The sequence below is a fragment of the Bufo bufo genome, chromosome 6 (genome assembly GCF_905171765.1).
Source record: "Bufo bufo chromosome 6, aBufBuf1.1, whole genome shotgun sequence".
NCBI lineage: Eukaryota > Metazoa > Chordata > Amphibia > Anura > Bufonidae > Bufo > Bufo bufo.
In genome coordinates this window covers 76,212,590-76,239,990 of record NC_053394.1, presented here as the reverse complement: position 1 = coordinate 76,239,990, position 27,401 = coordinate 76,212,590, and the positions used below count along the sequence as shown (strand labels likewise).

General features: G+C 43.0%; 1 protein-coding gene and 1 long non-coding RNA gene across 3 annotated transcripts in view; one reads left to right on the top strand and one right to left on the bottom strand.

Moving 5' to 3' along the window:
* LOC121003899 (solute carrier family 22 member 15-like) overlaps positions 1-27,401 on the top strand; it is a 298,912-nt gene that overhangs the window by 160,354 nt on the left and 111,157 nt on the right. The window lies entirely within an intron of this gene.
* On the bottom strand, positions 1,405-18,682 carry LOC121003900. The gene is made up of 3 exons (XR_005779619.1): positions 18,440-18,682; positions 16,475-16,484; positions 1,405-1,416 (listed from the first exon to the last, which is right to left on the bottom strand). It is a non-coding gene; the product is annotated as an uncharacterized LOC121003900 (long non-coding RNA).

The window sequence follows — 27,401 nt, the reverse complement described above, 5'->3', positions numbered from 1 at the left end:
GATTCATTTTTCCATCACATTATACACTGCTTGTTACCATGGTTACAACCACACTGCTCTCTATCAGTGGAGGTCGTCCTTGCACACTATACTTTTTCCTATAGTGTGTAAGCATGGCGACAACCACCATGATCGTAACCATGAAAACGAGCAGTGTATAACGTTATGGAAAAATGAATCAAGACAGCAAAGGAGGCAATATGGACAATCACAATACATTAGTAAGTGCCTTGTATTACTTTCCCTGCATAATAATTGCTATTTGCGGAAGTGACACAACCCCTTTAAAATTTAGCAAAACCTCCTTCGTTGTGACCCATTATGGTCATCCAAGGTTCTATGAAAGTGGCCAAATAGGATGAGGTCTAGTACAATGACCCGGGCCAGATTCATCTTCCCCCTTCATTTAAGCTTGCTGGGGGTACTGCCACCAAACTCCCAATGATCCAAACTTATGGCATGTCACTACAACAATTACTCTTTAACCTCTGCTTTAAAGATAGCGACCGCTTTAGAACGAAGCATGTGCCATAGCTTCCGGGTGCCTGCTGTTCATGATCGGCGATAATGCCGATCGCGGACATTTTTTTAAACTCGTTTTATTGAACGAATCATCAGAGAAGTTCAAAGAACATCAGTATACATGAAGGTCAATGAGACATTCAAATACATAAACAGTACCATATACATACCAATGTCAATAAAGGTGAGATGACAATTCACGTATGTAAAACATGTACAGAGCAATCATGTTTGACAGAGCACATACTTGTAGTGAGTACAAAACCATCTTATCCTAATTGCCTTAAGATTATCTGAAAATGTAGCAGGTGAATACATAGTTTGCATAGATGAACACCAGGGACCCCATACTTTACTGAATTTCTGAGGACAACCCCGATTCTTGAATACAATATTCTCATAGGATACCACATTATTCACAAGTACTTTCCATTGGTTAAGAGAAGGTCGTCTATCACCCATCCAACGAATTGTAATAGCTTTCCGTGCAAGAAACAATGTCTCCCTCAAGAATATTCTAACATGGTGAGGATATACCTCTTCATCAAGTATACCAAACAGGCATACTTGTGGGGTTAGTGCTATCGGGAGGTGTGTAAGCGTAGAAAGAAAGCTTGTGATGTCAGACCAAAAGGTTTGTCTATATGGGCAGTCCCATGTAAGATGCCAGAAAAGTTGCCCCTTCCGAGTCGCATCTATGACACCTAGAATGTGACAATTTGCCTATTTTTTGTAACCGGACGGGCGATAGGTAACTTTGTTGAATAATAGCTGTATAAATGTATTATTTATGGATGGGGAAACCAATACAGGAGATTCTAATAGGTCACTAATTTCTTCATTTGTGATACCCGGTATTAGAGTTTCCCATTTGGATAATACCAAGAGGGGGGCCTTATGCATCTTGGTACTCAGCAAGAGATAAATCCCTTGGGGCCTTGGGAGCGTATGACACCGATCAGTGGGTAGTCAGAGATTGCTATTTTGATATCCCTAAAGTGGGTGTTCATAGCATGTCGTATTTGAAGGTATTTAAAAAATGTGGTTCTTTCAGTTGTTCAAAGGTGTTAATCACATTATTGGAATATAGGTCACCCAGGACGGTAATCCCCTGATCCTTCCAGAACTGCTTATCCATCCCAGTATGAAGAGAGGGAAACATAGGGTTTTCCCACAAGGGTATATTAGGGTCCAGTCCTATATAGGAACGCATCTTCTTACCAGCATCCCACACCTGAATGGCTAATTTGTGTACGGGCAAGAGTGTTCGGCTAAAGAGTTTTGGCTGTTCCAACACTGGCCACAATGAGGAGATATCCAAAAATGCAGCCAACTGCATTTCTGCCCTAATCAGAACACTCTCCGAGGAGATCCATGACCTTAGCTGTCTCAATTGTCCCGCCAGGTAATATAAATATAAGTCACGCAAGGACATACCTCCATTTCCTCTAGGGCGACATAGTACGTCATTGGATAACTTAGGTCTATTATTACCCCAGATAAATGGAGACATTAGTTACTTATAACGCTGGAATATCTTTTTGGGAACAATGAAAGGTGCATGCTCTAACACATATAACCACTTAGGTAGTATGATTAATTTAATCAGGTTTATTCGACCCAGGACGGATAGTGGGAGACCACCCCATACCCTAAATTTGTCTGCACTATAGTTCAGGAGAGGCTGTATGTTGAGAGTATGGAAAGAGGCCACGTCTTTGGTGATATGGATCCCTAGATACTTAAATTCAGATACTATAGGTAGTTCGGTATTAAGAGAGGATGAGGGTAGGGAGTATAGCGGAAATAGAACAGACTTAGACCAATTTATCCTAAGACCGGAAAATTGACTAAATGTTTCAATGATATCAGTAGCACGGGGTAGCGTAGACTCCACATCTAACATAAACAGTACCATGTCGTCCGCGTATAGTCCCACTCTGTCCTCTTGGTCACCTATAGTTATCCCCTTGAATTGAGCATCAGATCTAATATGGATAGCTAAAGGTTCGATCGCTAAAGCAAATAGTAGTGGCGACAACGGGCATCCTTGCCTGGTCCCACGACCCAGATCAAAGTTCGCCGAGCACATACCATTCACCAGAATACCAGCTGAATGTCGTTTATACAATATTAATATCCATCTAATAAATGCGGGGCCTATTCCAAAGCATTCCAGGGCGGCTAGTAGGTATGGCCATTCCACTGAGTCAAAGGCCTTGGCTGTGTCCAGAGATGCCAGGGCCCACTGACTCCCCCATTGAAGGCCTATTTGGGTGACAACCTGCACTCTACGGATATTATCCGTTGTGGACCTACCAGGCAAGAATCCAGACTGATCCGGGTGAATAAGGTTTAAAATAACCCCATTCAACCGCTGTGCCAAAATCTTAGCCAAGATTTTGTAGTCTACAGTAGATTTAATAGCGATATGGGCCTATATGATCCACAATCAACTGGATCCTTGCCTGGCTTGAGAAGTATCACAATGGTAGCTTCGTATAGTGAAGGTGGCAGGGTACCTTTAGAAAAGGAGTCATGATACATTTCCAATAAAGGAGGAACTAATTTGTCAATATATCTAGAGTACACTTCTAGGGGTAGCCCATCCGGGCCAGGGGATTTCCCATTCACCAGAGACTTAATGGCTTCTAATATCTCCCGATCCGATATTGGGCCCTCCAGAGATTGAGCCATCTCCTGCGAGAGCTTGGGGTATTCTAACGCCTGCAGGTAGGTATTAACTGTCTCCTTGGTGTAATCTACTCGGGCCTCATACAGGTCTTGATAAAACTCCCGGAAACGGTGAGCTATGGCCTCCGGTTCCACTACTATAATGCCCTCTCCATCTCTAATCCGCAGGATAGCAGGAGATGTCTGATTCTGGTGAACGATATGTGCCAGCAACTTACTAGACTGATTGCCGAGTTCAAAATAAGATTGCTTAGTAAAATACATTTTGCGCTGGGCCTTTTCCTGTAATAAAGTAAGGTAACGTCTTCCGATTTCTAACCACCTCTCCCTATTCTGGGGCGTTGGGTCCGCAACATACAGCCTCTCCATCTCAGCACACTCCTCAGCTAGGTCTTTTTCTTGTTTAGCAGAGTTACGTTTGATAAAGGAGATAGAGGATCTCAAACACCCTCTCAAGTATGCCTTCAGCGTCTCCCACACCATTGACCTATCATTATAAGAAGCGTGGTCAGACAAAAACACTGACAGTTGGTCCGGAATACGGTCCGAAGGCGGGAACAATGTAAGCCAAAAGGGGTGCACCCTCATGGAGCGCCCCATACCCCTCACATTCATCAACAGAGATAATAGGATAAGGGTTATGGTCCAAAACCCCTCTGGCACCATACTCCACCCGATAAGGGAGTGAACACACTGTGGAGCCACCAAAGACATAGTCAATGCGGGACAAGGAGTTATGGCAAGCTGACTGTCGCCACCAGACATCTGAGAAGCTCTGACAGACGTCCTTCAGAACCTCCTCCTTGAGGTTCCTTTTGTTTTGCTTTCATTTTCTCATCTCGTTAGCCTCTCTCAGCTGTCATGTAGTTGCACTGATTGCATCCCTTTAAATACCTTCCCATACTGCATCACTTTGCGGTTTATACAACTTCCTGGAGTATATGCATGCTGGATGCTACTACTGAGTCTTCTACAGATAAGTTTTGTTTGTTCATTTGTATTTTCCTGTTTGCTGGATCCCAGGAGACCCTGACTCCCTCCGTATCAAGTGTAGGGAGCCGGTGGTCGTGTCCCCTCACTATTATAGGGTGTTCAGGGGTTATTCAGTCGAGGTACGAGGATATGCGATCTTCTACCATTGAGAATTTTGCATAGGCTGAGCAGTTTAGGGAGAGAGCCAGGTCTGTTGCAGGGCTATCCCTTTGGTTCCTTAGTTTTGGATCCAGTCAGCCGGATCTTCCTTTTGTGTCTTCTAGTTTGCTGTACACCTTCCGTGACACTGACTGACATGAGTGCTTAAGGCGCTATAAGTTCACCCACCGCACCTCCGTCATCAGTTTGGACTATGGTGATTCAGATTGAGCACTCCCTCGTGGCTGCTCCTCACCAAGAAACCTGTCCAGTAGGGGGTGTAGGGTCATGTTAAAGTCCCCCATACATATAATCCGTGCTGAGGGAAAAGTGGCCGCAAAACATATCGCCTGGTGTATTACTTGGAGGGAGGAAGGAGGAGAGACATAGATCCCCAGTATAACATATAATATGCAATTAATATATGCTGCCACAAAAAATACCTTCCCGCATTGTCCATCTGTAGCTTCTCCACCTCCCATCTTAGGGATTTATGAACCATAAGAGAAACTCCCCTAGCCAGGTTAGAGTAGCATGAGTGGCGAGACCATTGGACCCAAGATTTACATAATCTCCTAGTCTTGTCAGGGAGTAAGTGGGTCTCTTGTAGGCACAAGATATTAGGGTTGAACTGACCGATCACTGAGAACACCATGGTACGCTTCCTAACACTCCCAAGGCCCCTGACATTCCAAGACATTAACCTTATATCTGCCATTGTAACATCATGGAATATGCATATCGCTCCCTACACTCTATTACATACGGCCACCTCCAGTCAGACATCTTTATACCTTTCACATGATATGATAGTACAGTTTAAGTAAGTATGCAATGGTAGTTAAGAACTAAAAAAATCCAAACATTTAACAATGGTTCATTAAAGGCCATCTAAAAGGCAGATCTAGCACCAGGTATCCGGGACATCACACACATGCAACGGGATACTCGGTGGTAGGTCCTGTGTGGCACAACAGTATACGGGGTGTGCTATTGGTTAGTTTAACCCTTCGCACTGTAACTAACTTAAGTAGCACGCAGAGAACTGGTGCCCTAACTTCGTAGTTTGTAAATACACCTATCTAAGGGGAGAGCCCTTCATCCCTATACCTACAATCATATTTCTGCCCTTCTATAGCAGTAAGTCTGCAGAGTATCACAGGTTAAGCTTATCATAGATGCTGCTTTACAACAGCTAATGCAGAACAACAACATTGTGCAACAATGCAATCCTAGAAAATGCATGCTATGCAATGAGCAATAAAGATCAGATGTTAGGGGGACAAAACATAAGTGGTATCAAACTATAAAGTGTGTAAGGCACACACTTGGCATAACATGCCTTCAGTAAACCCCCTGCAAACAACGGAGAAAACCTTGACAGGTAATAACATCTAAAGGTTGCAGTGAGTGTTCATCTCGGGGATCTCGCTGGACACGGCTTGCCCTCCAGCCAGGCCGCAGCTTCTGCAGGAGTGTTGAAGAACTTAATGGACTCTCCGTCTACTACCCGTACCCTGGCTGGGTAGACCATTGAGTATGGGAGGTTTAAGTCCCGAAGACGTCTCTTTATCACTGTGAATGTCGCTCTGCGCTAATGAAGCTCTGCGGAGAAATCCGGGAAGAGCATGATATTTGCATTTTCAAAGCAAAGCTCTTGCTTGCGACGGGCCAGCTGTAGAATGAAGTCTCTATCTGCAGACGTCAGTAGTCGCGCCAAAAATGGCCGCGGTGGTGCTCCAGGAGGCATCGGCTTGGCCGGTACCCGGTGCGCTCTCTCGACAATAAAGGAAGAAGAGAAGGTGGCATCAGGGAAAGTGTCTCGCAGCCATGTTGACACGAAATCACACGGGTTATTACCCTCTGCACGCTCAGGAAGTCCCACTATACGTAGGTTGTTGCGATGCGTGCGATTTTCATAGTCATCGCACTTTTGCTGCCAATAATCCACTTTCTTTTCCAAATCAGCCAAGCGGGCCGGTAATGGGTTCAGTTGGTCTTCCAGAGTGGACACACGTTTTTCCACCTCTGCAATACAGTCACGCATGTTTTGCATGTCGTGTCTCAGGAGACCAATATCTATCTTTACCTCCTCCATCTTTCCCGAAAGAGAGGAGCGGCAGGTAGCTATCGCCTGGAGTAGTTGATCGGTCACCTGTTTGAGGGAGGGTTCGGTGTCTGGCGCGCTATACTCACTGGGAGCAGGAGAGGCACTCCGGGAGGTCGCGGCTTGCGCGCGCGGCCCAGGGCCTGCGCCATCTTGGGAATCAGACCGAGCAAACTCTCTGAGTTTCTCAGCCGCCGACAGTGCCTTGTAACGTGCCACCCTGGTTCTGCGGGAACGTCCCGGTCTTCTCTCCTCCGTGGATGATATGATTGCGGTTGGTAAATTCAGGATAACTTCGAAGTTAGGGTGACAGTGACGGAGCTCAGCTAGACACGTCCGTCCATCTTGCGCTCAGGCCACACCCCCCCCAATCGCGGACATTTAACTCCAGTCCTCAGATGCTGTGGTCAAATGTGACCACCGCGTCTGAGAAGGCTAAAACCCAGAAGCACACGCTACCGGGGCATGAACAATGTCCCTCGGCGGAGATCAGGGAAAGCATTCTATGCACGTAATGAGACTAAGCCTGTACTAGGCTTCCAGGCTCATTACTTGTATATTAAAGTTCGAACCAGCAGGTGTCAGCACTGAACTGTAATATACATATTTTTGTGTACAATAATAGAGCAAATTCCATTTTTTTATACAAATTGCAATCTGATGATTGCAAGTTGGAGTCCACTTGGGGAACGTGAAAAAAGTTTAAAAAAAATGTTTAGAAAAATAGAAAAATTCTAATCCCCTTGCTTTTCCCAAAACAAAAATAAACAATTTTTAAAAAAGTGGGCATCACCACATGCAAAAACATCTGTACTATTAAAATGTTAAAAAAAAGTATCCCATACAGTGTATGGCGTAACGGAAAAAAAATATAAATGTTCGATTCGCCGTTTTTTTCATCGCTTCCTAAATTATTATTTTTTTTTTTTAAAGTGATCAAAATTCATACATACCCCAAAATGGTATTAGCGAAAACGACAGATTGTCCCACAAAAAAATTGTCCTACACATCTCCGTAGACATACCTTAACTGAAAAAATTATGGGGCTCAGAATATGGCTATGACAAGAAAAAAAAGTTTTTCAAAAGTTTTTATTTTTTCAGTATTAAAATGCAAGAAAAACTATACATACAGATAGGTCCATATATATTTGGACAGAGACAACATTTTTCTAATTTTTGTTCTGTAGATTACCAGTGGAATTTGAACAAAACAATTCAGATGCAGCTGAAGTTCAGACTTTCAGCTTTAATTCAGTTTCAGTGGGTTGAACATATTGCATTGCAAATGATTGCATAAAAATGTGAGGTGAGGAACTAAAGCGTTTTTTAAACTCAATCCCTTCATTTCAGGGCTCAAAAGTAATTGGACAAATTAAATAATTGTAAATAAAATTTTAATTTCTAATACTTGGTTGAAAACCCTTTGTTGGTAATGACTGCCTGAAGTCTTGAATTCATGGACATCACCAGAAGTTGTTTCCTCCTTTTTGATGCTCTGCCAGGCCTTTTCTGCAGCGGTTTTCAGTTGTTTGTCGGCTTTTCTCTCTGAAGTTTAGTTTTTAACAAGTGAAATACATGCTCTATGGGTTCAGATCAGGTGACTGACTTGGCCATTCAAGAATATTCCACTTATTTGCTTTAATAAACTCCTGGGTTGCTTTGGCTTTGTTTTGGGTCATTGTCCATCTGTTTGGCTGCGTTTAGCTGGATTTGAGCACACAGAATGTCTCTGAAAACCCCAGAATTCATCCGGCTGCTTCTGTCCTGTGTCACATCATTAATAAACACTAGGGACCCAGTGCCACAGGCAGCCATGCATGCCCAAGCCATCACACTGCCTCCACCGTGTTTTACAGATGATGTGGTATGCTTTGGATCATGAGCTGTAATATGCCTTCGCCATACTTCTTTCTTTCCATCATTCTGACAGAGGTTGATCTTGGTTTAATCTGTCCAAAGAATGTTCTTCCAGAAATGTGCTGGTTTTTTAAGATGTTCTTTTTAGCAAAGTCCAATCGAGCCTTCTTATTCTTGAGGCTTATGAGTGGCCTGCACCGTGCAGTGAACCCTCTGTATTTACTTTCATGCAGTCTTCTATTTATGGTAGATTTGGATATTGATACGCCTATATCCTGAAGAGTGTTGGTCATTTGGTTGGCTGTTGTAAAGGGGTTTCTCTTCACCATGGTAATTATTCTGCGATCATCCTCCACTGTTGTCTTCTGTGGGCGTCCAGGTCTTTTTGCATTGTTGAGGTCACCAGTGCTTGCTTTCTTTCTTAGGATGTACCAAACTGTAGATTTTGCCACTCCTAATAGTGTAGAAATTTCTTGGATGGGTTTTTTCTGTTTTCGCAGATGAAGGATGGCTTGTGTCACCTGTATAGAGAGCTCCTTTGACCGCACGTTTACTTCTCAGCAAAATCTTTAACCACTTACCGTCACGCTAACGCCGAAAGGCGTCATTTCTGCGGCGCTCCCAGGTCACACTAACGCCGATTGGCGTCATCTCGCGTGAGCCGAGATTTCCTGTGAACGCGCGCACACAGGCTCGCGCGCTCACAGGAACGGAAGGTAAGAGAGTTGATCTCCAGCCTGCCAGCGGCGATCGTTCGCTGGCAGGCTGGAGATGTGATTTTTTTTAACCCCTAACAGGTATATTAGACGCTGTTTTGATAACAGCGTCTAATATACCTGATACCTGGTCCTCTGGTGGTCCCCTTTGTTTGGATCGACCACCAGATGACACAGGTAGCTCAGTAAAGTAGCACCAAGCACCACTACACTACACTACACCCCCCCCCCCCCGTCACTTATTAACCCCTTATTAGCCCCTGATCACCCCATATAGACTCCCTGATCACTCCCCTGTCATTGATTACCCCCCTGTCATTGATCACACCACTGTAAAGCTCCATTCAGATGTCCGCATGATTTTTACGGATCCACTGATAGATGGATCGGATCCGCAAAACGCACACGGACGTCTGAATGGAGCCTTACAGGGGCGTGATCAATGACTGTGGTGATCACCCCATATAGACTCCCTGATCACCCCCTGTCATTGATTACACCCCTGTCATTGATCACACCCCTGTAAAGCTCCATTCAGACGTCCGCATGATTTTTACGGATCCACTGATAGATGGATCGGATCCGCAAAACACATACAGGCGTCTCCCTGGAGCCTTCCAGGGGGGGTGATCACCCCATATAGACTCCCTGATCACCCCCCTGTCATTGATCACCCCCCCTGTCAGGCTGCATTCAGATGTCCGTATGATTTTTACAGATCCACGGATACATGGATCAGATCCGCAAAACACATACGGACATCTGAATGGAGCCTTACAGGGGCATGATCAATGACTGTGGTGATCACCCCATATAGACTCCCTGATCACCCCCCTATCATTGATTACCCCCCTGTCATTGATAACCCCCTGTAAAGCTCCATTCAGACGTCCGCATGATTTTTACGGATCCACTGATAGATGGATCGGATCCGCAAAACGCATACGGACGTCTGAATGGAGACTTACAGGGGCATGATCAATGACTGTGGTGATCACCCCATATAGACTCCCTGATCACCCCCATGTCATTGATTACCCCCCTGTCATTGATCACCCCCCTGTAAAGCTCCATTCAGACGTCCGCATGATTTTTACGGATCCACTGATAGATGGATCGGATCCGCAAAACACATACAGGCGTCTCCCTGGAGCCTTCCAGGGGGGGTGATCACCCCATATAGACTCCCTGATCACCCCCCTGTCATTGATCACCCCCCCTGTCAGGCTGCATTCAGATGTCTGTATGATTTTTACGGATCCACGGATACATGGATCGGATCCGCAAAACACATACGGACATCTGAATGGAGCCTTATAGGGGGGTGATCAATGACAGGGGGGTGATCACCCCATATAGACTCCCTGATCACCCCCCTGTCATTGATCACCCCCCTGTAAGGCTCCATTCAGACATTTTTTTGGCCCAAGTTAGCGGAATTATTATTTTTTTTTCTTACAAAGTCTCATATTCCACTAACTTGTGTCAAAAAATAAAATCTCACATGAACTCACCATACCTCTCACGGAATCCAAATGCGTAAAATTTTTTAGACATTTATATTCCAGACTTCTTCTCACGCTTTAGGGCCCCTAGAATGCCAGGGCAGTATAAATACCCCACATGTGACCCCATTTCGGAAAGAAGACACCCCCAGGTATTCCGTGAGGGGCATATTGAGTCCATGAAAGATTGAAATTTTTGTCCCAAGTTAGCGGAAAGGGAGACTTTGTGAGAAAAAAATAAAAAATATCAATTTCCGCTAACTTGTGCCAAAAAACAAAATTTCTATGAACTCGCCATGCCCCTCATTGAATACCTTGGGGTGTCTTCTTTCCAAAATGGGGTCACATGTGGGGTATTTATACTGCCCTGGCATTCTAGGGGCCCCAAAGCATGAGAAGAAGTCTGGTATCCAAATGTCTAAAAATGCCCTCCTAAAAGGAATTTGGGCACCTTTGCGCATCTAGGCTGCAAAAAAGTGTCACACATCTGGTATCGCCGTACTCAGGAGAAGTTGGGGAATGTGTTTTGAGGTGTCATTTTACATATACCCATGCTGGGTGAGAGAAATATCTTGGTCAAATGCCAACTTTGTATAAAAAAATGGGAAAAGTTGTCTTTTGCCAAGATATTTCTCTCACCCAGCATGGGTATATGTAAAATGACACCGCAAAACACATTCCCCAACTTCTCCTGAGTACGGAGATACCAGATGTGTGACACTTTTTTGCAGCCTAGGTGGGCAAAGGGGCCCATATTCCAAAGAGCACCTTTCGGATTTCACAGGTCATTTACCTACTTACCACAAATTAGGGCCCCTGGAAAATGCCAGGGCAGTATAACTACCCCACAAGTGACCCCATTTTGGAAAGAAGACACCCCAAGGTATTCCGTGAGGGGCATGGCGAGTTCCTAGAATTTTTTATTTTTTGTCACAAGTTAGTGGAAAATGATGATTTTTTTTTTTTTTTTTCATACAAAGTCTCATATTCCACTAACTTGTGACAAAAAATAAAAACTTCCATGAACTCACTATACCCATCAGCGAATACCTTGGGGTCTCTTCTTTCCAAAATGGGGTCACTTGTGGGGTAGTTCTACTGCCCTGGCATTCTAGGGGCCCAAATGTGTGGTAAGGAGTTTGAAATCAAATTCTGTAAAAAATGACCAGTGAAATCCGAAAGGTGCTCTTTGGAATATGGGCCCCTTTGCCCACCTAGGCTGCAAAAAAGTGTCACACATCTGGTATCTCCGTACTCAGGAGAAGTTGGGGAATGTGTTTTGGGGTGTCATTTTACATATACCCATGCTGGGTGAGAGAAATATCTTGGCAAATGACAACTTTTCCCATTTTTTTATACAAAGTTGGCATTTGACCAAGATATTTATCTCACCCAGCATGGGTATATGTAAAAAGACACCCCAAAACACATTCCTCAACTTCTCCTGAATACAGAGATACCAGATGTGTGACACTTTTTTGCAGCCTAGATGGGCAAAGGGGCCCATATTCCAAAGAGCACCTTTCGGATTTCACTGGTCATTTTTTACAGAATTTGATTTCAAACTCCTTACCACACATTTGGGCCCCTAGAATGCCAGAGCAGTAGAACTACCCCACAAGTGACCCCATTTTGGAAAGAAGAGACCCCAAGGTATTTCGTGATGGGCATAGTGAGTTCATAGAACTTTTTATTTTTTGTCACAAGTTAGTGGAATATGAGACTTTGTAAGAAAAAAAAAAAATAATAAATCATCATTTTCCGCTAACTTGTGACAAAAAATAAAAAGTTCTATGAACTCACTATGCCCATCAGCGAATACCTTAGGGTGTCTACTTTCCGAAATGGGGTCATTTGTGGGGTGTTTGTACTGTCTGGCCATTGTAGAACCTCAGGAAACATGACAGGTGCTCACAAAGTCAGAGCTGCTTCAAAAAGCGGAAATTCACATTTTTGTACCATAGTTTGTAAACGCTATAACTTTTACCCAAACCATTTTTTTTTTACCCAAACATTTTTTTTTTATCAAAGACATGTAGAACAATAAATTTAGAGCAAAATTTATATATGGATCTCGTTTTTTTTGCAAAATTTTACAACTGAAAGTGAAAAAAATGTTAAATTTCGATTAATAACAAAAAAAGTAAAAATGTCAGCAGCAATGAAATACCACCAAATGAAAGCTCTATTAGTGAGAAGAAAAGGAGGTAAAATTCATTTGGGTGGTAAGTTGCATGACCGAGCAATAAACCGCTAAAGTTGTGGAGTGCCGATTTGTAAAAAAGGGCCTGGTCTTTAGGGGGGTATAAACCTGTGGTCCTTAAGTGGTTAAAGTGCAAGCACCAGACCTCAAATCAACTCCAGGCCTTTTATGTGCTTAATTGAGAATGAAATAATGAAGGAATTGCCTACACCTGCCCATAAAACAGCCTTTGAGCTCCTTTAAAAACAGGGTGCCACATGTAAAGAAAGCTAAATACCCTGAAAAGAAAGCTAAACGTCAGAACTTTATGTCCATGTCCATTATATAACTATAAATTGAATATGTTTTAGTAAACAGGTAATAAAAACAAAAATTGTGTCAGTGTCCAAATATATATGGACCTAACTGTATGTACGGATTGTATAGTGAGCACCATAAAAACAAAATGGCAGAATTTTTTTCTTCAATTCCATCCCATTTGCAATTTTTTTTCTAATTCCATCCCATTGGCCTTTTTTTTCCAGCTACCCTGCTTTGTATGCCATATTAAATGGTGGCATTAGAAAGTAAAACTTGTCCCGCAAAAAACAAGCCCTCATACGGCTATGTGAACGGAAAAAAATTAAATAAAGTTATGGCTCTTGGAAGGCAGGGAGCGAAAAACTGCAAGGGTTAAAGAGAGGTCTGATAAATTGGAAACCCAGTCCCTATCTTTTTCTTTTTTTCTGGGATTTTTTTGCACGAAGGTTACTCCATACAGTATTCATACGAAGTTTTATGCGAATAGACTTTGGATGAAGCATCCGAAGTCGATTTGCTCATCCTTTATCATCAGCTTAGCGATGAGTGAATTTATTGAAATGTTGCCTGGCATACAGTACTCATACAGACTAAGCAGTCTCCGTAATGAGAAATAGTCTTCCCCCTTCCTCCTAGACCCTGGCAAAGGCCTCTTAGATGTTGCTTCTGCTGGTGTGAGACACTCAGGGGAACATTTATTAATACGGAAGTTTTAGACTCCGATCTTAATAACTTCGGCGCATCCTCCGCCAGTTCTAAATGTAAGACAGCTCCCTTGCTCTCTTAAATTTAGATCATTTTCTATGCCTAAAACAGGCATAGAAAATGGTAAATGAGACGGGCCTAATGGCCCATCACCTTCGCCCTATTCACGGCAGGTCTACCTACAATAGTGGGTGTGGTGTGGGGGGTGAAGTCGCAGATTGCGGTTTAACTAACAATTCAGCCGCCATCTGCGCCTGAAATACGCCTAATTTAAGTGTATTTCAGTATAATAAATGACCCCCTTCGGATTTTTTTGTCCTTTTGAAAGGAGAACTGGTTTGCATGTCGTTTCCAGACCATCTTTTTCTTGTCCTTTTTGGAGGCAGAAATGGGAATACAGAGAAGTGTAAAGTGGGGACACTTTGTTTTATTCCTCTCTCCCTAAACAAATCGCAAGAAATTCACAATCTTAAAATCTGGGGTGAAATCCAGATCAATACAATCAATTTAGTAGTTGATGGCGGTCCCAGCATTTGACTTTCCGTTCAGGTTATTGGAAGGCGGCAACAGCGGGAGATTCTCCGCTATTACATACAGTACAGACCAAAAGTTTGGACACACCTTCTCATTCAAAGAGTTTTCTTTATTTTCATGACTATGAAAATTGTAGATTCACACTGAAGGCATCAAAACTATGGAGTAACACATGTGGAATTATATACATAACAAACAAGTGTGAAACAACTGAAAATATGTCATATTCTAGGTTCTTCAAAGTAGCCACCTTTTGCTTTGATTACTGCTTTGCACACTCTTGGCATTCTCTTGATGAGCTTCAAGAGGTAGTCCCCTGAAATGGTTTTCACTTCACAGGTGTGCCCTGTCAGGTTTAATAAGTGGGATTTCTTGCCTTATAAATGGGGTTGGGACCATCAGTTGCGTTGAGGAGAAGTCAGGTGGATACACAGCTGATAGTCCTACTGAATAGACTGTTAGAATTTGTATTATGGCAAGAAAAAAGCAGCTAAGTAAAGAAAAACGAGTGGCCATCATTACTTTAAGAAATAAAGGTCAGTAAGTCAGCCGAAAAATTGGGAAAACCTTGAAAGTAAGGGCTATTTGACCATGAAGGAGAGTGATGGGGTGCTGCACCAGATGACCTGGCCTCCACAGTCACCGGACCTGAACCCAATCGAGATGGTTTGGGGTGAGCTGGACCGCAGAGTGAAGGCAAAAGGGCCAACAAGTGCTAAGCATCTCTGCGAACTCCTTCAAGACTGTTGGAAGACCATTTCAGGGGACTACCTCTTGAAGCTCATCAAGAGAATGCCAAGAGTGTGCAAAGCAGTAATCAAAGCAAAAGGTGGCTACTTTGAAGAACCAAGAATAAGACATATTTTCAGTTGTTTCACACTTGTTTGTTATGTATATAATTCCACATGTGTTAATTCATAGTTTTGATGCCTTCATAGTCATGAAAATAAAGAAAACTCTTTGAATGAGAAGGTGTGTCCAAACTTTTGGTCTGTACTGTATGTCCTATTACTGTATCTATAAAAGACTCAATACCAAGCAAATCATAGGAAAAAATGCGTATAGCAGCACAACGAAAAATTAAAGTCTTATCTTGTGGTGGTGCCAGCCGTGTTGGGAGTTAGTCAGAAGTTCCCCCTTGGATGCGTCATATAGAAGAAACCGCAGCACTCTCCTGTCTTCAATTCAGTGGAATTTATTTCACCAGCAAAAAAAAAATGCGACGTTTCGACCGTAAAGGTCTTTCTCAAGCAACTTTGCTTGAGAAAGACCTTTACGGTCGAAACGTCGCATTTTTTTTGCTGGTGAAATAAATTCCACTGAATTGAAGACAGGAGAGTGCTGCGGTTTCTTCTATATGACTCAATACCAAGCAAAGCCACTATACAATGTACGTCACTGTGCTTGGTATACTAGAAAGAGGCTGCAGCACTGAAGCCCCTTCAACAGCTGATCGAAGGGGGTGCTGGGAGTTGGACCACCGCTGATCTGATATTGATGACCTACCCTGAGGATAAGTCATCAATATTTAATTCCTGGAAAACCTGTTAAAGAAAAATAATATGACAGTTTGTTTTTCAGTTGTTTTTCCAGTATGCTGGATGTGGTTTTTCAGTGTTTTTTCCCCAAATAAAAATGCATTCATACCTGCTGTATATTTTATTCTTAACAATTAACATGTGGTTAATGCTAGTTTGCTAGTTATTAGTTTTAGTTTTACACATAGTCATGTACAGATATTTACAATGGATATAATCTGTACGATGTGAAATGTAAATGTTTGCACTCTGAACTGTCACAGTAATGCTCACCCCAGGGAGGAATGCCTGTACTTGCTTATTTCTCTCACCTGTCATCCACTTGCAAAGGGGAATTCACTGTTTGCACTTGATTCAGACTGTACTATACAGAATTGACTGCCAGGAACTACTGCGTGGGAATGGCAATTTAGCAATCTACCGCCGCATCTGAACTGCTGCAAAACATTAACCCCTCAATTAAAGCCAATGCACCTTGTTACAGGGCCTTATTCTACAGCACAGTATTTCCATGACCTATCCCATCCTGGACTGGTTGTGGAGCTGTCTACTGATCGTTTAACCCTTTAATCAATGTGGTCAAGAATGATCGTGACTTGATTCAAGAGGAGTCCCCTCTATGACTGTTACCTTTATTTCCCAGAGACATTATAAAGGACTAGGAAACCCCTGTACGCTTTGCCCTGGAGTTCTAGAAAGGACCCTAAAGTTGTATGTCAAATAAGCTAGGGCTCCCTACTCTCAGCCTTTGTCATAATGACACAGAAGATAATACCGGAGAATGCAAATACATTGTAAATTAAAAATAATGAAAAAGATGAGCAGAAATCCTTTCATGTGATTACAAAGAAATGTGATGAAAACTATATAAAAATAAATAAATAAATTGAGCATAAAAATTACAGTAAAAGCAACAATAAAATACTTTTTTGGCATACATACAGTACAGACCAAAAGTTTGGACACACCTTCTCATTCAAAGAGTTTTCTTTATTTTCATGACTATGAAGGCATCAAAACTATGAATTAACACATGTGGAATTATATACATAACAAACAAGTGTGAAACAACCGAAAATATGTCATATTCTAGGTTCTTCAAAGTAACCACTTTTTGCTTTTATTACTGCTTTGCACACTCTTGGCATTCTCTTGATGAGCTTCAAGAGGTAGTCCCCTGAAATGGTCTTCCAACAGTCTTGAAGGAGTTCCCAGAGATGCTTAGCACTTGTTGGCCCTTTTGCCTTCACTCTGCGGTCCAGCTCACCCCAAACCATCTCGATTGGGTTCAGGTCCGGTGACTGTGGAGGCAAGGTCATCTGGCGCAGCACCCCATCACTCTCCTTCATGGTCAAATAGCCCTTACTTTCAAAGTTTTCCTAATTTTTCGGCTGACTGACTGACCTTTATTTCTTAAAGTAATGATGGCCACTCGTTTTTCTTTACTTAGCTGCTTTTTTCTTGCCATAATACAAATTCTAACAGTCTATTCAGTAGGACTATCAGCTGTGTATCCACCTGACTTCTCCTCAACGCAACTGATGGTCCCAACCCCATTTATAAGGCAAGAAATCCCACTTATTAAACCTGACAGGGCACACCTGTGAAGTGAAAACCATTTCAGGGGACTACCTCTTGAAGCTCATCAAGAGAATGCCAAGAGTGTGCAAAGCAGTAATCAAAGCAAAAGGTGGCTACTTTGAAGAACCTAGAATATGAAATATTTTCAGTTGTTTCACACTTGTTTGTTATGTATATAATTCCACATGTGTTAATTCATAGTTTTGATGCCTTCAGTGTGAATCTACAAAACTCTTTGAATGAGAAGGTGTGTCCAAACTTTTGGTCTGTACTGTATGTAAAAAAAAACGTATGCCGATTAGGTATCGATATGACTAATAACTTAATACTCAATTTAATAGGTTATTTACCAGTAGTTTAAAATGTGCATAGTATAATAAAAACATTTCTGGATCCACATTGCAAAAAAAGAGATATAAATTACAGAATAATGTATATTTCATGTACCCTCACGCAATGTCTCAAGAAAACTAAATGAGATAGACGAGGCGACAGATCATAATGAGGTGGTTATTATGGGGGACTTCAACTACCCAGATATAGACTGGGAAACTAAAACTTGTATATCTCATAAAGGAAACAGGTTCTTGTCAATAACCAAAGACGATTACCTTTCCCAACTGGTTCAGGGCCCGACTAGAGGGACGGCCATACTGGACTTGGTATTACCCAATAAACCTGACAGAACAACAGATGTGCAGGGTGGGGGACACCTGGGTAATAAGTGACCATAAAGTAATAACCTTCCAATTGTCATTCAAAAGAGTGTTTCTTCAGGGAGGAACAAAAATACCAAACTTCAAAAAGCTAAATTTAGCCAACTAAGAGAGGCCATAGGCCTAACTAACTGGGATAAAGTCCTTAAAAATAAAAATGCAGCCACACAAATAAAAATGCAGCCACAAAAGCGTCCTAAAATCTAATTGTGAGAGGTACATACCTTATGGGAATAAAAAGAAGGTTAAAGAACAAGAAAAAAACTATGTAGATAAATAGAACTGTAAAGAAAGCAATAAATGACAAAAAGAAAGCATTTAAATCACTAAAACAGGAGGGTAGCTAGGAAACACTGAAAACCTATAAGGAGAAAAATAGAATATGTAAAAAACAAATAAAAGCAGCCAAACTAGAGTCCGAGAGATTAATTGCGAGAGCAAAACTAACCCTAAAATGTTCTTCAGTTATATAAATGGTAAAAAGTATAAATCTGAAGGTGTCTGCGCTCCACAGAGTAATGAGGAGGGAATTGCAGAGAGCGATGAGGAGAAAGCAAAGCTATTAAATATTTGTATCTCATAATAACATAGTTACATAGTATATAAGGCCGAAAAAAGACATTTGTCCATCCAGTTCGTCCTGTTATCCTGCAAGTTGATCCAGAGGAAGGCAAAAAAAAACTGTGAGGTAGAAGGCAATTTTCCCCACTTAAGGGGGAAAAAAATTCCTTCCCGACTCCAATCAGGCAATCAGAATAACTCCCTGAATCAATGACCCCTCTCTAGTAGCTATAGCCTGTAATATTATTACACTCCAGAATTACATCCAGGCCCCTCTTGAATTCTTTTATTGTACTCACTATCACCACCTCCTCAGCCAGAGAGTTCCATAGTCTCACTGCTCTTACCGTAAAGAATCCTACAAGCCTTCTTTCCTCCAGATGCAGAGGGTGTCCTCTCGTCACAGTCACAGTCCTGGGGATTCACTGAAGAAAATAAACTTCCAGATTAAATGCAGAATGTAAAAGTTAATTTCCCATTAAAAGCGCCCTGTCTGACCCAGGAAGAAGTACAGCGACGTCTTAAAAAGATTTAAATAAACAAATCGCTAGGACCGGATGGCATACACCCCCATAATTAAGTAATGTCATAGCCAGACCCTTATTTCTGATATTCAAGGACTCTATACTGACAGGGAGTGTTCCACAGGATTGGCGCATAGAAAATGTGGTGCCAATATTCAAAAAAGGTCCAAAAACAGAGCCCAGAAACTATAGGCCGGTAAGTTTAACATCTGTCGTGGGTAATCTGTTTGAATGTTTTCTAAGAGATGCTATCTTGGAGTACCTCAATGAAAATAAGCAAATAACACCATATCAGCATGGCTTCATGAGGGATCGGTCATGTCAAACTAATTAAATCAGTTTCTATGAGGAGGTAAGTTCTAGACTTGACTGCGGTGAATCAATGGATGTCGTATATCTGGACTTCTCCAAAGCATTTGACACTGTACCACATAAAAGGTTAGTATATAAAATGAGAATGCTCGGACTGGGAGAAAATTTCTGTATGTGGGTAAGTAACTGGCTCAATGATAGAAAACAGAGGGTGGTTATTAACGGTGCACTCTCAGATTGGATCACTGTCACTAGTGGGGTACATCAGGGATCAGTATTGGGCCCTATTCTCTTCAATATATTTATTAATGATCTTATAGAAGGCTTGCACAGTAAAATATCAATTTTACAAATGTAAGGTTATGCACATGGGAAGGAATAATGCAAGTCACCCGTACATACTAATTGGTAAAACACTGGGTAACATTGACATGGAAAAGGATCTAGGAATTTTAATAAACAGCAAACTAAGCTGTAAAAAACTGTGTCAGTCAGCTGCTGCCAAGGCCAATAAGATAATGGGTTGCATCAAAAGGGGCATAGATGCCCGTGATAAGAACATAGTCCTGCCACTTTACAAATCACTAATCAGACCACACATGGAGTACTGTGTACAGTTCTGGGCTCCTGTGAACAAGGCAGACATAGTAGAGCTGGAGAGGGTTCAGAGGAGAGCAAATAAAGTAATAACTGGAATGGGGCAACTCCAGTACCCTGAAAGATTATTAACATTAGGGTTATTCACTTTAGAAAAAAGACAACTGAGGGGAGATCTAATTACTATGTATAAATATATCAGGGGTCAGTACAGAGATCTCGTCCATCATCTATTTATCCCCAGGAATGTGACTGTGACGAGGGGACATCCTCCGCGTCTGGAGGAAAGAAGGTTTGTACAAAAACATAGAAAAGGATTCTTTACAGTAAGAGCAGTGAGACTATGGAACTCTCTGCCTGAGGAGGTGGTGATGGTGAGTTCACTAAAAGAGTTCAAGAGGGGCCTGGATGTATTTCTGGAGTGTAATAATATTACAGGCTATAGCTACTAGAGAGGGGTCGTTGATCCAGGGAGTTAATCTGATTGGAGTCGGGAAGGAATTTGTTCCACCTTTCACTTGTAAAAACATTGTGAACTAAGTATGCTGCCATGTAGAGCGGCGCCCGGGGATCTCAATGCACTTACTATTATCCCTGGGCGCCTCTCCGTTCTCCCGTTATGCCCTCCGGTATCTTTACTCACTAAGTTATAGTAGGCGGTGTCTGCCCTTGTCCTGTGGGCGTCTCCTTCTCCTAGGCTGTAGCGCTGGCCAATCGCAGCACACAGCTCACAGCCTGGGAGGTTTTTTGCGGACCCATTGACTTGAATAGAGCCACGGAACGTGATTTGCAGGCAATAATAGGACATGTTCTATCTTTCAACAGAAAGGAAATACGGAATGCATACGGAGTACATTCCGTTTTTTTTTTGCGAAACCATTGAAATAAATTGTTCCATATACGGAACGCAAAAAACGGCCCGCAAATCAGAAAAAAAACCCAGTAGTGTGAAAGAGGCCTAATACTGGACAAAGCTAAGGTTTTGTTTTGCCTTACCTTGCACTGTGATGTAACCAATTTTTTGCTGTGACAAGAGAAAATCCTGCGTGCCAGCTGTCTTAAACTGAGAAGAAGGCGATTCTGATGATCTGACTATCCACCACGTGGCCAGAGAAGAAAATTAACAATAACAAAAACATTTCGTTGGTGTCCGTAATAACCTTAAAGGGGTTTTCCGGGATTTACGTATTGTTGGCCTATCCTCAGTGATCAATATAACATTGGCAGAGGCCCGACTCCTGGCACCCCCTCCAATCAGCCGTATGAACAGGCAGCTGCACTCTGTGAATGCTTTGCCCTCTTCCCAAGATATATAACCTCACATTCATCATCACATGGCTTAGGCGCAGCTCAGACCCATTCAAGTGAATGGGTCTGATGTGCAATACCAAGCACAGCTGCCGTTCAATCTATGGCATCGTGCTTAGTAAGCTGCAAGGAGACCGCTGCGCTCACTGCCTGTAGCTGTGGCAGGCTTTGGAGCCTTCAGAAGGCCAGAGGCTGCCACAGCTACCAAACGGCTCCTCTGATCTCGGTACAGGGGAGAAATTTAGGCCCGGGAGCGCAGCACTTCCCAGGAAAGCCCTCTTAAAATGCCTTGGCCGCAATTGACCATGGCATCTGGGGGATTAATCTTCCATGATCGGTGTTATCACCGATCACAGACATTGTCTGCTGTGTAAATCAGCAGGCACCCAGCAGCTATGACACCCGCTCAGCTTCTGAGTAGACCCCATTTTTTAAGATCAGACTCCCACCGTATATATGTAAGGTGGAGGTTGGAAGTGGTTAAGGCTACTTTCACACTGGCGTTCGGTGCGGATCCGTCTTGTATCTGCACAGACGGATCCGCACCGATAATGCAAACGATTGTATCCGTTCATAACGGATCCGTTTGCATTATTCATAAAAAAAAAAGTCAAAACAGATCCGTCGTGACTTACATTGAAAGTCAATGGGGGACGGATCTGTTTTCAATCTCACCATATTGTCAGTGAAAAACGGATCCGTTCCCATTGACTTACATTGTAAGTCAAGACGGATCCGTTTGGCTCCGCATCGCCAGGTGGATCCTTATCCATTCAGAATGCATTGGGGCTGAACTGATCCGTTTTGGGCTGCTTGTGAGAGCCCTGAAACAGATCTCACAAGCGGACCCAGAAACACTAGTGTGAAAGTAGCCTAATATGGTCTATGCAGAATGACTTGTCTTTTGTTTTGATCCTTGGGAAATCAACAATTTTTTTTTTTTTTAGCCATGTCTATTGGATTAAAGTCTAAAAGTACTGATTTAATGATTTTAGTCCTCTTTTTCACATCCATTCCAGCTTCAGAGGTTGTGTGCAAACAGAATATTGATGGCCTATCATCAGGAAAGACCATTGATGTAAAATTGCTGGCAGTCCTACTCTCAGCACCCCCTCTGATCAGCTTTTTGTTTCTTTCATGGCTCTGTCTACCTGCATGCCATCTACTTTGTAGGGGATGAAGCTTCAATATGCAGTGGCCGAAGAGGAGTGAGTGGAGGATTGGAACTGGTGGTTGTGGCCCACAGTGGTCTTGGTAGTACTCACAGATCTCAGTGGCGATCCCTACTCTTGCTCTCCCTATGGCTGAGCAGTGACTGGTGGGTGCACCCTTTCTTCCCTTGGGGGACACCCTTGTATTGGAGCTCCTGCCTGGTGTGCAGTAAGGTTCTTATTAGGGCCTCATGCATAGGAAAATATGTATTTTGCGTTCTGCAAAGTGCAGATACCGTCCGTTGCATTTGAATTTTTGGCAGACCAATTGAATTCAGCAGGTCCGTGTTCCGCATTTTGTGGGTAAGTATCGGACATGTTCTTTCTTTTTGCAGAATGGGCATATGGATGAGGAAAGCACACAGGTCATTCCCAAAAAAGATAGAATATGTCTGCAAAATGCAGACCACTAACCCATTGAAGTCAAATAAAATTGCGGATGGCACACACACAGCATCTGTATTTTGTAGATCTGGAATAGCAGGGTACATGTTCAAACCTGCCGCACCATCATATATGGGGAAAGTAACCCCTTGGGGGTCGCCATGTTCAAACTCCCCAGCGTTTATTTAGTTATCCCCTGTCTTTTATCCTAATATGTGACTGTACTTTATCATGGACCTATATGTCTTAATATTCACTGCTGCTTTACTCTAGACATTACACACTCATTGCCCTAATCCAAATGTGCTCATTAAATTGGCCTAGTCTTCTTATCTTCATCAGTCTTTCTAAAATGCTCTACTCTGTGAGAACATCGGAGCATCTTGTTTGCTGGTTTTGACCCTTATCAGAAGATGATATTCTCATTGAGGATTCATTTCCTCTTTCTGGCTGCTTGTAACTTGTGAATGTAATTGAAATTTCCATTGTGATAATAATTACAATGAAGAGAGGATCCTTTTAATGAAAGGTCGGAGATAGAGTGCTTCAAGAGAAGTTGAAGTCAACTCATAAGATAAGTAACTTTCGCGTGACTGTGATAAGAAGATGCGAGCTGTGAATATAAATGAGGGAGTACGCCGCTGCTTTGTGTGTTTATGGCGCTCCATCAAGATTTACAGTTATTGCCTTCTAAAATAAAGCCATTATTGGAAACGCTGACGTTTAATGGGTTTTTCCACTTTTGTGCGAATAAAATTGAATCTTTGTATGATAAAAAGTTATGAATTGTAAGCAGTCTGCAATAAAGGTTCAGCTGGGTGTTACCAGTTGGGAGTGTATCCTGGTAGCACTGATTGGATAGTGTTATACTGTACAGGGACACGCGTGCCTTCGTCCGGGGGTAACGCCATCACTGTGAAATCTCGTATTTAAAACCCCTATCCTCCAATGAGATGCTGCCTCCAAAATGAGACTCTCCATCACCTGGGAGTGCCGTTGGCGCACGACGCGCGAACGCCTCCGCCCGACCGGCGTCACGCCGATCCGCCCATCACCACGCAACACGAGGTCACTTGATGCAGAAGCCACGGTGTAGAGACGCACAGGTGAGAGGCGCAGAGCGCGGCACCGCGCAGTCGCGCTTACCCATCCCAGGCAGAGGAGATCAGTGAAAGTTAACCGACGCCGTTCTCACCACAGACTGCATGTGACCAATAAATACATATCCATACCAAGGAGGTAATCTCGAACGGTTGACATGATTAATCAAAAAACCCTACTATGATCAGAATATACACTAACATATACTATATATAATATATATATAATATATATAGTAATTAAAATAGATAAATATGATTGTAATATGCTGCCGTATGTGTTATTCCAAATCCAATGATTAAAAGCTAAATAAATAAATATTATAATTAGAGGTGGGACGAAGTGGTAGCTGCAAATACAGTGGAGGAGTTTAAGCATGCATGGGATGGACATAAGGCCATCCTTCATATAAGATAAATACATAGTATTCAGTATATTGGGCAGACTAGATGGGCCAAATGGTTCTTATCTGCCGACACATTCTATGTTTCTATGAATCCAATTTTTCTAGAATCCGAATCCGAAAAGGTTCTCGAATCCTACGAATCCTGTACGTAAGAATTGTGTGAACGGTGTAAGAAACAAAGTGATCCAAACTCAATATTCTTTAATATGAAAAAATAAAGAGTCCTTACTTATTTAACAAAGTATTCGGATTTGGATTTGAAAAAAATTGGAAATACAGGGTAATACAGCGCATATACCTCTTACATCCAGTGACGTCTCTGTGATGTAGATGTTTTCTGTCCTCATCTTCTCCTTTCAGACCTTCAGATCGGACCTCCAGTTTTCAGCCATTTTTCGTCTCTGCAGTTTGACAAAAAAAAATCTTAGTTTACTACTTTTCCATCATTCTCGCATCTTTTGGACAAATCATCCTACCACAATACTGTGCCGCTGTGCTCCCCAATACAATACTGCAGAAACAGATAAACCACCTGATAATACTAGTACCACACAGAGCGCCCCATATAAAATACCCCTTCTTTGTGGCCTTAGTAAATGCCCCCATAGTGTCCCCCAATAATGTGCCAGTAAAAAGAGCCCCCCATAATGCCCCCCAATAATGTGCCAGTAAGTGTCCCCATAGATGCCCCCCATGTGCCAGTATCAAGTGCCAAACCCCCCCATGTGCCAGTATCAAGTGCCTCTCTCCTTCCCCCCATGTCCCAGTATCATAGTGCCATCTCGCGCCCCCCCCCCCAAAGTGTGAGTATCAAGTGCCTCTCTCCTTCCCCCCCACTATGTGCCAGTATCATAGTGCCATCTCCCCCTCCCAATGTGCCAGTATCAAGTGCCTCTCTCCTTCCCACGCACCTCCCCATGTGCCAGTATCATAGTGTCATCTCCCCCACAATGTGCCAGTATCATAGTGCCATCTCCTCCCCAATGTGCCAGTATCATAGTGCCATCTCCCCCCCCCCCCAATGTGCCAGTATCAAGTGCCTCTCTCCTTCCCCCCCACTATGTGCCAGTATCATAGTGCCATCTCCCCCCTCCCAATGTGCCAGTATCAAGTGCCTCTCTCCTTCCCACCCACCTCCCCATGTGCCAGTATCATAGTGCTATCTCCCCCCCAATGTGCCAGTATTAAGTGCCTCTCTCCTTACCCCCCCATGTGCCAGTATAATAGTGCCATCTCCCCCCCCCCAATGTGCCAATATCAAGTGCCTCTCTCCTTCCCACCCCCTATGTGCCAGTATCATAGTGCCACCCCCCCCCCCAATGTACCAGTATCATAGTGCCATCTCCCCCCCCCTTCCAATGTGCCGGTATCAACTGCCTCTCTCCTTCCCCCCCCCACCCCATGTGCCAGTATCATAGTGCCAAACTCCCCCCCATGTGCCAGTATCATAGTGCCATCTCCCCCAATGTGCCAGTATCATAGTGCCACCCCCCCCCCCCAATGTGCCAGTATCATAGTGCCATCTCCCCCCCCTTCCATTGTGCCAGTATCAAGTGCCTCCTGCTCCCCCCATGTGGCAGTAACAGTCCGGTATTAAAAAAAAAAAACACTTATACTTACCTCCATGTCAGCGATGCGATGCAGCCTCTTCCGGCCGGTGTCCCGCGCTGTATGTCTATATATGGAGTCAGTGCTTGTGTATTTCAGAAAAGTTTCTCCTGGGACTCGAACCCGCGACCTTCTGCATTAGAGGCAAGGCACCTAACCACACAGCTACAAGAGCTGCATAGCCACTGCCTTAAAAAATATGAGACTTCTACTGTAGACTCTGTCATAGCTTTGATAGCCAGTGTACATCCATACACATGACAGCTGCCCCAGCACACTCAGCTCTGCTATATCTCTATATGACAGCTGCCCCAGCACACTCAGCACTGCTACATCTATACACATAACGGCTGCCCCAGCACACCCAGCTCTGCTACATCTATACACATAACAGCTACCCCAGCACACCCAGCGTTGCTACATCTATACACATGACAGCTGCCCCAGCACACTCAGCTCTGCTATATATTTAATAAAGATATAGCAGAGCTTAGTGTGCTGGGGCAGCTGTCATGTGTATAGATGTAGCAGAGCTGAGTGTGCTGGGGCAGCTGTCATATATATATATAGAGATATAGCAGCTGAGTGTGCTGGGGCAGCTGTGATGTGTATAGATGTAGCAGAGCTGGGTGTGCTGGGGAAGCTATCATATATAGAGATATAGCAGAGCTGAGTGTGCTGGGGCAGCTGTCATATAGAGATATAGCAGAGGTGGGTGTGTTGGGGCAGCTGTCATGTGTATAGATGTACACTGGCTTTAACAGCTAACAGAGTCAGTGGCTATGCATCTCTTATAGCTGTGTGGTTAAGTGCTTTGCCTCTGATACAGAAGGTCATGGGTTCAAGTCCCAGCAGACACTCATCTCCCTCTCCTGCTGCAGCACAAGCAAGGCACCTGTATCGCTGAGGACAGCAATACAAATGACTATGCCCGGGATTCGTCGGATTTGAATTTTGTTAATGAGGTCAGGATTCGAGTCCACGAATCCTTCGAATCCAGCAAGATTCGAGGGATTTGTGGATTCGACGGATTTGTCGTCCCACCTCTAATTATAATAATATGAAAAATTTCCTATGCAAAAATTCATATATCCCTGTGAGGAATACAGTACAGTAAATAACAATGTGCCTAGTGCATTCTATTTATACGTTATAAATTCATGATGAATGAAGTGAAATATGTATGTTAAGATTGAAAATGTGCAAAAAAAAAAGGTCTCAAGCAAGTTTTTTTAAATGAAAAGTGAGCAGTGAAGAAAGTGAAGGCAAATGTTGTG